At 39.6% G+C, this 13,832-nt stretch overlaps 1 long non-coding RNA gene across 1 annotated transcript in view; it reads right to left on the bottom strand.

The window, feature by feature from the left end:
* Nucleotides 1-13,460, bottom strand: part of LOC134554868 (uncharacterized) — a 109,672-nt gene extending 96,212 nt beyond the window's left edge. The window contains exons 1-2 of the long non-coding RNA XR_010081333.1: nucleotides 13,175-13,460; nucleotides 10,619-10,801 (exon numbers count right to left, since the gene is read on the bottom strand). This is a non-coding gene — a long non-coding RNA (uncharacterized LOC134554868). The remainder of the gene's footprint in view (nucleotides 1-10,618; nucleotides 10,802-13,174) is intronic.
* Between the last annotated feature and the right edge of the window lie 372 nt (nucleotides 13,461-13,832).

Below are 13,832 nucleotides of genomic sequence, written 5' to 3'. Positions count from 1 at the left end.
GATTTGAGAACTAGAGAAGTTCAGAATAGTAGTCATCTGGAAGTCTCCTCTTTTCATGTCGGTAAAGTATAATGTTACTTCACGCCATTTGGCTGCAAATGTAAATTACACCTTTTTTCAGTTGTTAGGACAGGATAAAAAACCACATAATTCTAATGAGTCATAAATGTTTCACCATTTTTTTCTTCATTTAATTCATATGGTGCCAACACCTGTGAAAACAATCAGCATCATAGCTGTGTGCTCTACTTAAATTTGCTTTAGGGTATGCTTGAGTAAAAGCTTTTATATCTCATTTCTCTACATTATTAACAACATGATGCCCTGAATCATTCTATAATTTAAGTATGCTCATTTCATTCTCAGCCATTTTATTAGGACTAGAAAAGATGCTCAAAGACTATGACAGTCTTAAAACAGATACACACGTACCCATTCCTGATTCTTACTGTAACAAAATATCTATAACAAGATCTTCACTTTATTTTTTATGTGCTTTGGCAGTTTTGCACCTTGAATTACGAATCTAAACTGTTAGTACAAGAGCCATACTACAAAGCTTTCTCCCAAAAGGCTTTGCAGCCATTGATCTAAGGTGAGTTCTCTTCATGAGAGAGACATCTGCACTGATCTGAATTTTAAGTTATTGCCAAAAGAGAGCACATCTTGTTCAGCAGTGGGAAAGAGCAGTGGTTGGAAGCACAGTTCTGGAATCACTAGATGGTGCCAGAGAGGAATGTGTAATGGCAACTGCAGTCCTGCTTCAGTTACCACTGGGCAATGGGGTGGGTATTTAAAATTTAAAAGCATGCTTCAGTGCCTGAAGAAATAACATAGTGACTGGAGGATACAGAGGAGATCATAAATTCTACTTGCTTTCAGTGGGCATCAGGCCTTTGACCACCTTGGGAACCCTTGGTGATTCCACCCAGCATTTACATAGCCCTAAACAACTTCAAATTGAACTGTCTGCAAGCTTTTTCCTACAGCTCTATAACATAAGTGAAGGGGGTACTGAGCTCGCCCTATATTTCAATGGCATTGTGTCTCAAACTCCTTTTGTAGAATGCCCCATCTAAACCCAAGCAACATCATAAATACAGATGAGTGAGCACAGGGCATGGAAGCTGGAAGGTGCAGAGACCATATTTCCCAAAGAGATCTTTTCCCAAAATGTACATTCCAGTGTTAAACAGCATATTACAAGTAACATCCAGGGCCAACTCATGATGGGAAAGCAGACCAGAGCTGATAAATGTTTCAAGCCAAATGTTTGCAGTTTTGATTCATTGCAATAACTCCCTTGTAATCCAGAGGTGGGGACATAATCCAAGTTGCTTAAATCAGCTAGCTCAAATCCTGAGAGCGGTGCAGGCCCCAGCAGGGTCTTGGGTAAGGACTCAGAGTGTCAAAGCTCAGCAACTAGCTAGCCAATTTAAAGCTTCTGGACTGCAGCCTTCTTTCCACACTGAAGCACAGTATCACCTGCATCTATATGGATGCGAGGGCTGAGCTGACCGCTCCCTTCCATGCCTACAGAATTTCAAAACTGACTTTGAGGCAGTTAAAACTATGTAGTCTGCTAGTAATATCAAATAATTTTATTATAAAGCTATGCCAGTAACCTGCACATTTTTACATAGTCTTTGGTTTCTTCATGAATTAAATATGTGCTTGTGATTACTCACCAGTGCCTTTATTGGCAGTTTGCACAAAAGATACCAATAAGCACTAGGCAGAGGATGAGTCTTCTTTTTTTCTTTGCTTCTCTTAAGGCTTCTTCTTAAGATGTCTTCCACACAGATGTGGGACTTTGAGGAAGGGGGGGGGAAACATGAAAACTGATCCTACTCACAAAACACTTACTTGACTATCTGTTAATTTACAACAGCATGCACCAGACCCAGTGTCATCCAGTGCCAGATGGGTACACACAGCAATCAGGCAAATCTCAGCCAAACCTTTCTCTCCATATTTCAATGCTCTCTGTCTACTGTGACCAAAAATTCAACTGCTTCTTCCAAGTTCACCTTTTTCTAACTTTCTTCCTCTTGATCTACTATATTTCACTTTCAAAGCCTAAATGAAAATCCCTGGAATTTAGGCAGAAACTGTCTTCTCACCTTTATAGAAAAGAGGTTTCCCTTGCAGAATCCATTCAAAAGGCCACTCAGCACAGTAGGACTGTGCTTGCTTTACATTGTTCAGTTCTCAGCTGAAGTTTACTCAGTTTACTCAGCTGAAGGTCTGTTTGATTTGAATTTCTGCTAGGAAGTTTAGAAAATATGAAAGAAATACATTTTAAAATTTCACTGAAATAATCTCCATATTCTTGAAGATAATCAAACTTCCTGGCCAATACAATACCCAGGAGATGCAGCATTTTCCATAGGGCCATACATGCATTCTTAACTTTGAAATGGAACAAGAAGGAAATATTTATACTGGTTGTACCTTAATTTAATTAAATGAATTAATTAAGGTAGGAAGTCCTGAAGCAAAGAGCAGATGACTATGAGCTTCACTTTTCTTTCTCAATAAAACTGATCTGTTATTGAAATGCTCAGCTGAAAATCAGACCTTTTACTTAGGGGAATACCCATTTGCCTGGTTGTAAGCTGCAAATAATCATAGTTTCAGTTCTTCCACTATGAGGGCAGGTTCTGTGCTAGGAATTTTAGGAGGACAGTCTTGAAATGTTATTAATAAAAACTTAGTGTATACTTCATATTTGATGTAGGTGCACTCTGCCTCCTAATGGAAGTCGCATGTGTTTTTCCCTCAAGTATGCACCGGTAAGTAATGACCCATCATCAGGCAGTAACTGATGACAATTGATCATATGGCCATCTACAGCAGCAAGAAATTAGAGTAATCTCTCAAGAGAATAATCAGAGAACAATTTTCCAGGGTCATTACGAGCAAAGAAGCTTGCTGAAGAAGAAAACAGGCTCAGTCTTCACTCTGGATTTCATTTTATATACAGGGTTTACATTTGCTTTTAGAAAATTTTATGAGGCAGACTGAAATGTTGAGGGGATTAAGGAATGGGAGACAGTCTTTCACCTCCAAGTCTTCAGCTCAAATCCAGCTTAGGTTAGTAATGAACAAGAAGTATTTACCATTGCTGTTCACTGTCTGTGCAAAATGGATTGGTGGTTCTGGCTCAATTCCCAGCAATAAACCTGCGTGCCACAACTGGCAACTCCGTTGCCATTCTCAGCAGACAGCGCCAAGAATTAAATGAAGCATAGGAAGCAAAGTTACCTCTCCCCCACTACAGGCCAGGGTGGAGGCACATTGGCAGGAGAAACCTTCTCTGCTGCCGCCTGAGCGGGGCTGTGCCACAGTCGAGCACAAAGACATCCGTTTAGTGAGATGACAAACTATCACTTTTCAGGAACTGAATTTACTAATTTTCTTAAAATAATAAAAAATAATCAGGTGCCATCTAGTGTGGGGCAGGTTAGTGGCTCAGACTAGGCCTTGCTGTTCCTTATGCTAAAGTATAGATTAACCTGCAATTATAGAGATTGAAACTTGATGCAAATGCAATGGATTCCCACTACACAAGGCTTGTCTTGCCTGTGACAATACCGTAGAACAGAAAAAAAAAAATCAGGACCATTTTTTCTCCAGAAGTCACATGAAAGAACATTTCTTAGTCTAGGAGACTTTGACTCCTTAGCACCAGAAGCCACTAGACCAGGAAGTCTGTTTTTCCTTAAACAATAAACCTAGAGTAATTCCACTGAAATAAATGGGGCCAACCACTCACACAGAGCAGCATAAAAGGAAGCAGAGCACACCCCAATCTTTATCTGGCCAATACTGGAAAGACAAAGGGAGTAGCACAAGCTAAAAAATGCCACCACACTTCTGTGCTGAGGGCATCAGCATCATCAACAGGAAGGACACTGAAGATCCTCACACACGAGCACAGCAAGAAAAGAATCCAACCTAGGCTTTAAGCCTTGGAGTGGTTTTACCATTGAACAGTGCTGATTGAAAAATGCATGAATTTAATTCTAAAAATAGCAAGATGGGTCAAGAGAGTAATGATCTCAGTCTACACCGCCAGATGAATTTATGGTGATGCCCTCTTTTATATTTAATAGGATATTCACTATGAACCCTACATTTTCCATGGCTTTGAACATTTTATTTATCCATATTTTGTTACCAGTGTAAACCTAATTATCACAGTATCTTCATGCTGAAAGTGATTGATAGATCTTGCTACTTGCTTGTCAAGATGCTCATGTTCATTGTATTCAGCTATCACACCAACCCAGAGACTGATGACTGTTCTGGCCTATTAATAAAAGTCTATTACAGTGCATTGATGCTACTTCTCTCAAACAATATTAATGCAAGCTCTGCAGCGAGAGGCACATTTTTAACTTGGTACAATACAATGAGGCCTATTTCATTACAATTACTATCTCCTTTACATTTTACTCAGACTGTCCATTCTTAGACATAAAGAACAATCACAAAGTCTTCTCCCTTCTTATTTTCCCATTGTTTTAAAAATGTGTTGTTCACCAGCCCGTTATTATAAAAGCAATTAGTGATTTTTCAGTACCTGTACTTGCAACTGCTGAAATTGAAAAAATATGAAGTGCAGACAATTGTATGAAACTCTGAGTAGCTACCTTTCAAAAATAAAAGAATCACAAATTGACAACTCAGACACTGAAGGACTCAAGACCAATCACTGATTGGGAAGATCTTACGTTAGAGCTCACCTGGCAACAGGCAATGACTGAAATGTATTTCCGCCAATCATACGAGATAGAAAAGCAAAACAATAAAACCTTGAACATGCTCAAACTGGTAAAGGCAATATGCTGTCTTTTTTTTCTTGTTATCAAGCAGGACATTTTATATTCCTATAAATGCTCCTCTAGGATGAACGTTTTGCCTTCTGTCACTCAAGTGTTGGTTTGATATTATGATATTCAAACTGAAATGTCTTGATCCTGCTAAAGAAGATAAATTGTTAACAATTCAGATACTTCCAATACTTCTAGATATGGGACAAAACTCAACCTGCAAGTGAGGACAACGGCAAATGGATAAAAGACAATGACCTCTAATACCTCAACTCAACTTTTCTTTTTTAAGTAAACTTGAATAAGCCTCTAATTCTAGAGCCCCCATAGTCACTTCACAGTATTTTAAATAGAAAAACCTGAGAAACAATAAAACTCTGTCTAAAAAAATGCTTACAAACTGTTTAGATTTAAGCATGGCATCAATATCTGTTCCTTTTCTTTGATGAAGATACTTACCTTGCAGCAGTTAAGCATATACTTAACTGTTTCACTGTGAGCCAACAGCCTTATAAAAACCTACAAGGTTTTAGTATGAAATGACGTCAATTCTTTTTGGTTTTAATACGTATAATTTTCCAGAAAAATCTAGGTTCAGCAATCACAATCTGAACTAGCATGCCTAGATACCCAGCCTGCCCAAACTGTTGGTGCTCCACTGATTTTAAGTAACTCCTTGAAGATACAGCCTCAGGACCCCAACCAGTGGGGTAGCCCTAATGGCTCTCAAAGGCTGAAGACTTGGAGCTCACTCAGAGAGGCTGTGCTGGATTTAGTGATAATGGCTTAAGAGGTCACCTCTCCCAGCTGTCTGCAGCAGTCCCCCACAGAAGCTGAAACAGAGCCATCAGAAAGCGACATGGTCCAGCCCTCATTCACAGAGCTCTGAGCCAGCACATTAATTTTAACTGCCAATGGTCTGCAAACTGTAACAATTGATAAACTGGCACTTGCTCACATCTGCTGTCTCCACCAGTAAGGTGGAAGTCTGTGGCAAAGTGGCAGAGTAGGCATTAAGGGCAGAAACCCCTTCCTCCACCTCAACAAAATTAATAGCACTTGTTTGCCAGAGCCCTAATCTGCTCAGAGTGGAACAGTATGTTGAAAGAAGCAACTCCATTTAACTTCGTTTGGGGCAAATGAAGAGCAAGGATTTTCTACATTTCACGAGGCAGTGAATGGCAAAGAATTAGCGTATATACAGTACCCCTTGTAATTTTAATTCACATTGCCCCCTCTCAGTGAATAAATCTTGTTAAACCTTATCCTCTCGGAGACCATCTGGATGAAAACTATTCAGGAAACGTCACCATTGGTACAAGAACTTAAATCTCACCATAAATCTCAGCATGTCAAAGCCAAGCATGCATGCTTTAAAGAAACTCTGCAGCTGTGACTCGCTCAGAGTTGCAGACATGTGTGTGCAAATGGTGCCTCCCAAGAAAAACACTGCTGCATTTCACTAACTTAAAAACAAATGAAAGCAAACTCAGGAATTTTCTCATTTTCAGATAGCTTTACCCTGTTTTTAGTATTAAAAAACCTAAAATGGTTTAATAAAAGCTACATAAAATTTACTACCCTATTGTAACTGTACTGGTTCAAATGATCTCCACCCTTGTCCTTATCTTGCTCTGATTACTTCTCCCTCTCTTCCAAAGTACATGTGCTAATGTGGCAACCTATGCTGAAAATCGGAAATCATGATTACTTTGCTCTGTAATCTGATTGTCTGTATAGTTAGACACCTGCCTTCCTGGCAAATTTCTTTATGGTAACAGGGTGGGAGCAGGTTGGCCTTTTAAGTGCCAGATACAGTCAAAACAGCTTCAATCTAAGCTCAGTGAGAACACTACTGTTATCCAACAGCTCATATTCTCCTCTCTCCATCCCAAACCTAGAGTAACTGTTTTTACAGAAAAGGATTTTGTGTTTAGTTCACTGACTTCAAAATATGGTGAAACATAGTGCAAAATTTACAAGACAATCCATCTACTAAGTGAGAAAACAGAAAAGTAACTAACAGAATTAACCTAGACTCAATGCTTTGACCAAAAATAATTAGAGGGCATAAATGAAGGCTTGTTGAAACAAAAGGTTCTGCAAATTTGCTTCATTTTTCTTATTTCAATATAGGGAAAAACCCCACCTGAAATACTGGAAAAGGACTGAGATTATTGACTCCTGGTAATTTTAAAAAACTATTTCTGAAAAGAGATTCAAAAGGAGCTTGTTCAGAAGCATTTTTCAAGTAAGGAAAAAACTTATTAAACATAGATAAATCTTAAGAAGATAATTTTATTTTCATTTAAGCAAAATATTTTACTTGACTGAAACCAAAATTTTTTTCATTTTTCTGTCTTCTGAAAAATTTTTGCTTTGGAACTGCCAGAAAAAGATCAGCTACTTTTACCCTGTGAAAGTAACTTTGGAGCCTAGGAATAGGTTGATTAGAAGTCCTAGATGAATACAAGTTTCATTAGCCGATGCAAATTGAATATTTCTGATACATATCAACCTATCACAACCGATGTGCCAAGCTTTCTCCAAAAGTTGCACAGGTTTCCTGAGTCAGCAAAGTAACAATGGTGGACTCTATGATATTAAAGGTATTTTCCAACCTAAATGATTCTATGATTCTAAGAATACTGGACTCTACCCTTTAATTCAAATGCAATCCAGGGGATTTTTTTGCAAGGTAGTCCAGTTCTGTGCAGCTGCATACCACCACTGTAAAGCATCTCAACCACCATCACAACAGACGTGACCTGCTAATGCAGGTTCTTGCTTGACTAACTGTCAAAAAAACCAAGAAAAAAGAAGAGGAGCTCAATTAGCCTTAGAGGTAATAGGTGCTAGCAAGACACACAAAGACTGCCCTGGTGGCTTCCTCTAAGGTAACCATCCTTTCTCCACAAGTGCAGAGATATCCAGTAAGAATTATCAGCCTCTCACTGAAAAGCAACACTGTCTGGGCCTCAGTAAGTGGGCTTCAGCATACAGTTGTGTAAGAACTGCAGAAGGAACCAGTTGTATTCCCCATAAAGGAACATTTGCTAGCTCAGAATGCACAATGCTTGGCAATGCGTTGTTGACACGCAAGGTGTATTGTTTCTTCTTTTTAAAGCTATATCCCATGCTGAGCTCTAATTCCTCCCACATGAACTTCTAGGGCAAACTGGGGAGCTAAATGAGGAAGGGGTACTGTTTTTCTCTGCCTGCATAGTCAATGGATGAAGACACGTGGGCTGAATTAGCCTCTAGAGGTGCATATCACTTTCCAGCATCATTGGGGGAGCCTTGGGTGATTAGGTACTAACTTAGGTGCCACAGTTTTACGCTTGAAGTCAGGTGGCTCAAAACCAGGAGCAACTGTGCTTCTCCTTCTGTCCTAAATTGGTGCATGCTGTTGCTACACATTACAAAACAAATAGCAAAGAATAGTAGTTTTCATAGAAGTGATAACAGCTAGTATAAAAGTTAGTGCTTTGGATCTAAACCTACAATACTATTATTATTACAGGAATCCAGCCTGTTTCATATGTCCTTTAACCTTACTCCTTCAATTACGCAGTGCTGCGTAACCGAACATACTGTGTGAGATTATTTCCACTTTTCATGGAAGCTTCACCCAGAACTAGCCACTACTGGAAGCAGGACAGCAAATTTTCAAGGCCAACAGGCTGCTCTGGTACAGTAAATCAGTTGTTCCTACAGCAAGTAGCATACAGATTTTTTCTTTCAATGCATAATACAAGGAAAGGATGACTCAAGCTGAGTTTCACAGGTGAAGTTCAGATGAGTTCAGATCTATTCAAGTCCTCTCAATGTTTCCATATGCTTGACTCAAGTCCAAACATTTAATCATCAGCTCCAAACAAAAACTTCCAATGAAGAAGCAGAGCAGGGAATTGTGAACTCTGCTTTCCAGCACTAAGGACTTCAGCACTTTTTTTTTTATAATCTGTCATTTGTACTTTTTCATACTAAAGGTGACAGTCTAATTCACATATGACCAACACCCATAAATCATGCCGGGGGGAGGAAATATTCATAAATCCATATCAAACAGAACCCAAATTATGACAAATGACATGGCAGTCATAAAATTGCACAAGCACAACTCACCAAGTCATTAATTTCATGGCCGTGGAAAATAAACAGACACATTTTTTTCGCAGCCCTAATAAATTTTAAAAAACTCAAAGAATGGTCCATCTGCTTCGAATAATTTTTAATTTCCTATTCTGTCTCGTTCCCATTAGCTATTCCACTGAGATATTTGCTAAATTCTTTCATTTGCCTCCTCCCATCTGTATTCAATTACTCTATTCCCAAATAGAGTTAGTTTTTCTTTCTCCTAAGTGCAGTACAAAATATCCCCACCTGTACCTTAAAGCAAATGTTATGTGTGTTTTATTATCTGTTAGACTCTATGAGTCATTCTAACTCGATTGCCTGTGCTGAAAGACTTGGAGGGCAATCTGATTTTGATGTTTTCTGGCTTTGGTGAAAAACACCTGCCTGATTCTCATAGCTAATCTATTAACTTGGTAAATGCCTCAACAGATGTTCTAGAATCAGCTAGGGATCAGGGTCTGTCCTCGTGACAGCGTCCGCTTGTAAGCTTGAAATATTTAAATGTTCAGAGATCAGAGGCCAATGATGTGTTTTGGGTACAAGCTTTCACTAAATCATATTTTTTCAGTCAGTCCCTGGAGTGCATTCCACATACAATAAGTGGCTGGAGCGTTTTAACTGAGCAGGCCAACAATACAGGCCTCCTTGAACTTTGAAGGGACATGAATTTCAAGGCAGCATTGGCTTATTTTATTGAAAAATGGAACAAATTTTAGACTGTGCCGAAGCTGTTCCCTTTCAAGCTGCATGTCTTTTTTCCAGTTCCTTTTATTTCTTCCTAATGAAACCCATTAAGAAAGTATAAGGCTTGGATTTGAGACCTCCCTTTCCAAGGATAACCTAATGTCTCTAAGGAACCTGTTCTAAGCCATCATCCTCTGTTTGGGTCAGCACTGCTCTGCATGATTCACTTACTGTGTGCTGGATCCTCCACTTTGTAACACTGATTTTAATCCAGGGTTGCTCCACTGACTCTAAGCCATTCCACTCTGGTAACAGCCCCTGAGGCTCACAGACTGGCTGGGATCACCAGAGCAGAGCAATCCCTTGAGAAGGCCTCAGTTGTCCCATAGGAAGGGTGGGACAGATGGATGACATCAGGGTCAAGCCCACATGAAGGCACTCCCATTTTGAAGGTTAAGGCACTTTTCTGTCAGTCTAGCACACTAAAAAAACACAAATGAGGAAAAAAGGCTCACAACACAGAAGACCCCACAACCACTGCTGGCCCCATTCTGCTATAAGAAATTGCCTCTTGAAAATCAAAGCTGGACCTGAGGCCTAAAAATGTTTATTGCTTTTATGAGCTTTTATATTACCTTGATTCTTGTAAGAAAAGCTCAAGTTTGTGATAAAATATCTAAAAGTTTCAAACTAAAATGGCTGCAAGCTCCACTGCAATAATTTTTTCAATGAGATCACATAAAAGCAGAATAAATGGAAAACAGGAGACTTTCCTCTGACCTCTCATCACTTGACTCTGGTCATTTCACTTACCCTTTGTTTACCTCACTTCTTCATTTGCTAAATGGGTGTCATGAATGCAAACTTACTTTGTTATTTTAAAGCTTAATTAGTTAATGTTTGTAAAGTGTTTTGAGATCAATAGAGCATTATTACCGACATATTCAAAAGCTCACCTCTGCTGCTATTTGCTCTTGGAGGCTTGACAAAAAAAAAGATTTCAGTGTTCCATATCTTCAGCAATGCTCAGAAGCAGCTCTGATATTACAGCTCTCATATGAGTGATCTGCAGAGGGAGTTGGAGGAGTGAGAAGGGCAAGACTGATTCTGACTCTCATTGCTGTTACACATGCTGCTTTCTAGAAAACAGAAAATATGAAGGGAGGGTTGATATCAAATACTTAATCATTTAAAGGAAGACACCGAAAGTACAGAGAACTGCTTATGTGTATTCTAAAATTACTGCATTTTTCAAAAGCACCCTTCTGGGAAAGCCATCAGGTTGGCCTCCAAGCCTGACAAGAGCTGGAGAAAGTTTTGAAATGTGAGATGAAGGAGAAGAGAGGCTCACTAGAAAGTGTTTCCAACTGAGGATCTAGGGCAAAAACCTTCATTAAGGAGGAAAAAGATATGTTCTGTCTGTAATCAAACATGAAAGAATTCATCATTCTTAACTCATCTTCTAGAAATAGTTTCTTCCTTCAGTTTTCAGACTGTACCTCTGCTAAAATCAAATGTAATCCTCCCCGTCACTCAGAAATGAAAAAAATGAACTGGTTACTGGAAAGATACAATAACAAAATTTAATTTTAAATTATAATCCCTGCGATATTTTTATTATAAATTAGGCTGATATCATAGTAATGCTGAGAATATGCTGAGCTGCAAGGGACCCATCAGGATCATTGAGTCCAACTCCTGGCCTTGCACAGGACACACCAAGAGTCACACCAGGAACCCGAGCATTGTCTAAACACTGCTGGAGCTCTGTCAGGCTGCTGCTGTGCCCACTGCCCTGGGGAGCTGTTCCAGTGCCCAAACAATCTCTGGTGAAGAACCTTTTACTAATATGCAACCTAAGCCTCCCCTGCCTCAGCTTCAGGCCATTTCCTCAAATCCACTGTTCACCAGAGTGAAGAGATCAGTGCCTGCCCCTCCTCTTCCCCCCACAAGGAGGCTGTAACTGCAGTGAGGTCCTCTTCTCAATCTTCTCTTCTCCAGGCTGAACAGACCCAGTGACATCAGCCACTCCTCATTCAGCTTCCCCTCCAGACGCTTCAGCATCCTTGTGGCTTCCTTTGGATGCTCTCTAACAGCTTAATAATGTTTTTTTTATATTGTGATGCCCCCAGGACTCAAGGTGAGTCTGCATCAATGCAGAGCAGAGCAGAACAGTCACCTCTTGTCCATCTGGTGAAAATGGGCCCACACACCCATGTTAGACCATATGTTACACTCACTCTTCACTTCTTGTCTATTTTGATATTTTAGAAGTCTATCACCTCTATCACCAAAGGTAGATGTGATATGATCAGTGCATATGGCAAATATAGGCTTTTTCTTACAGACTCAGCAACCTGGAGCTGATCTCCAGAGTGAAGCAAGGTTGCCTTCCTACACTTCTCCTCTGCAAAGATTAAGATTATGGTTTGATATCCTCTGTAATCTACAGCAATTTAGAACCTTTTGTTGGTATTCTACACATTGTTTCTTCGTTAACATTTGAAAAGGAAGTTACCTTCCAGATAAACACAAGAAAAACAAGACATTTTTCATATCATATTCATGCAGCTCCATTGATATAAGTTTTATTGTATTTGTAGAACCTTTATTACAAAAGAAATACAGAAGTTATAAACCAAGAATAATTCAATATGATGTTGTTATAAGTGTCCACAGCAGAGGGTGCTAAGATTAAAGAGTTAACATTTGGTGCAATGGGAGCAAATTTGCAGCATGCAGAGATGATGTTTGCTATTAGTGAAGCAATAAAGATATTGGTTGACTCTTCATGAATATATCTGCTGTTTGGGTTTTTCCTAGAAATGCAGGTTTTTCATAAGAAAGAAGGTACCACATCTGGAGTAGAAAAATGATGTGTCGTTTCTTGCATCAACAATTTTACTCAGAAATTTAATTTAGCTTACACACTAATAAAAACAAATCAGATCAAACAAACAAGCAGACTGTTCTCCTATACTTTGCCTCTTTTTTCCCCAGAAGTCTTTAATTGTTCTCAGGAAGACACATTTCTCTCATCAAAAGCAGCCTGAAGTAAGTAAAAGCACAAAATTCAGAAATACTTCTGTCAGTGAAACTGGCTGTTACTGCAATGAAAATGAGCTATCTGACTGATAGCTTAGCTTCTATTGTGTTCCAGTGAAAACACGTCCTTAAATTTAGAGCTGTGTAATGACATTATTACATTAAACTTGTTATTTGAAAATAGACAAACAGCTCCAAAAATATTCTGCTACCAAGACACATGTTTGGCTTCATCTCTTCGGAGATGACTGAACATGTCATTACGTCCCCCCTCCTTACAGCTCCATTGGTTTTCAGACTGCTAAGCTTGCTCATGGGGCAGAGTGAAGCAGAAAGGAGGAAAGAAACAAAAGCTCTGAAGTATATGCCCAAGGGCTTGGAAAGATCACAAGTTTGAGAAGGGATTGCCAAGTCTTTGGCTAGTGAGTCACACTGAACTCAGAACAGGAGCAAGTGAAAATTTTTACCTGTGATGCAGTAGCTGTCCATCTTCACCACACAAGCGAAGTCTCCTGGATTCACTGCTCCTTCACTCATACTCACACCAGGCTTCTCTCCCTGGTGCAGCAGGAGCAGCAACTGGGGTTCTCACTTTGAAACACCTTAGAAGCTGTCATCCTCAGCATCAGCTCTCTGACCTACAACACCAAAATCCATGATCAAAAAAAACCCAAACCAAAACAAAAAAAGCCCTGTAAACAACAGAAAACAAACTGAAACCCATAAAACCCCAAGTTTACAGAAATCAGCAATCAAGAGTGGTTTTCTGCTTTCTAGCTTTGACATCAGAGGAACTACTGATTTATACCAGAATGGGAAGTCACACTTGGGGAGAGAACAGATGGTTCAACAGTTCTGCTTAAAAGCACAGTATACTTGTGCTGCAGAAAAGCATGAGGGAGAAAAGAAGGCTAAAACACTGCCTTGCAGAGAAAACCACCTACACTTTTTGGAAATCCAGGCTTTGACCATCAAAGCGACTAAGGCAGCACTCCACACACACCTGACACTTGTTCCAGCAGAAGTTAGGAGGCTGAATGGGCACCGGGGTGATCAGCATTTTGAAGGACCTGGACTTCATCACTGACTAAGACCTTTGTGCATAGGACCTCAATTTCCTGTCTT

The sequence above is a fragment of the Prinia subflava genome, chromosome 9, assembly GCF_021018805.1.
Source record: "Prinia subflava isolate CZ2003 ecotype Zambia chromosome 9, Cam_Psub_1.2, whole genome shotgun sequence".
NCBI classification, from domain to species: domain Eukaryota; kingdom Metazoa; phylum Chordata; class Aves; order Passeriformes; family Cisticolidae; genus Prinia; species Prinia subflava.
Note: the sequence above shows the minus strand (reverse complement) of the source record. Positions and strands in the feature narration are given on the sequence as shown.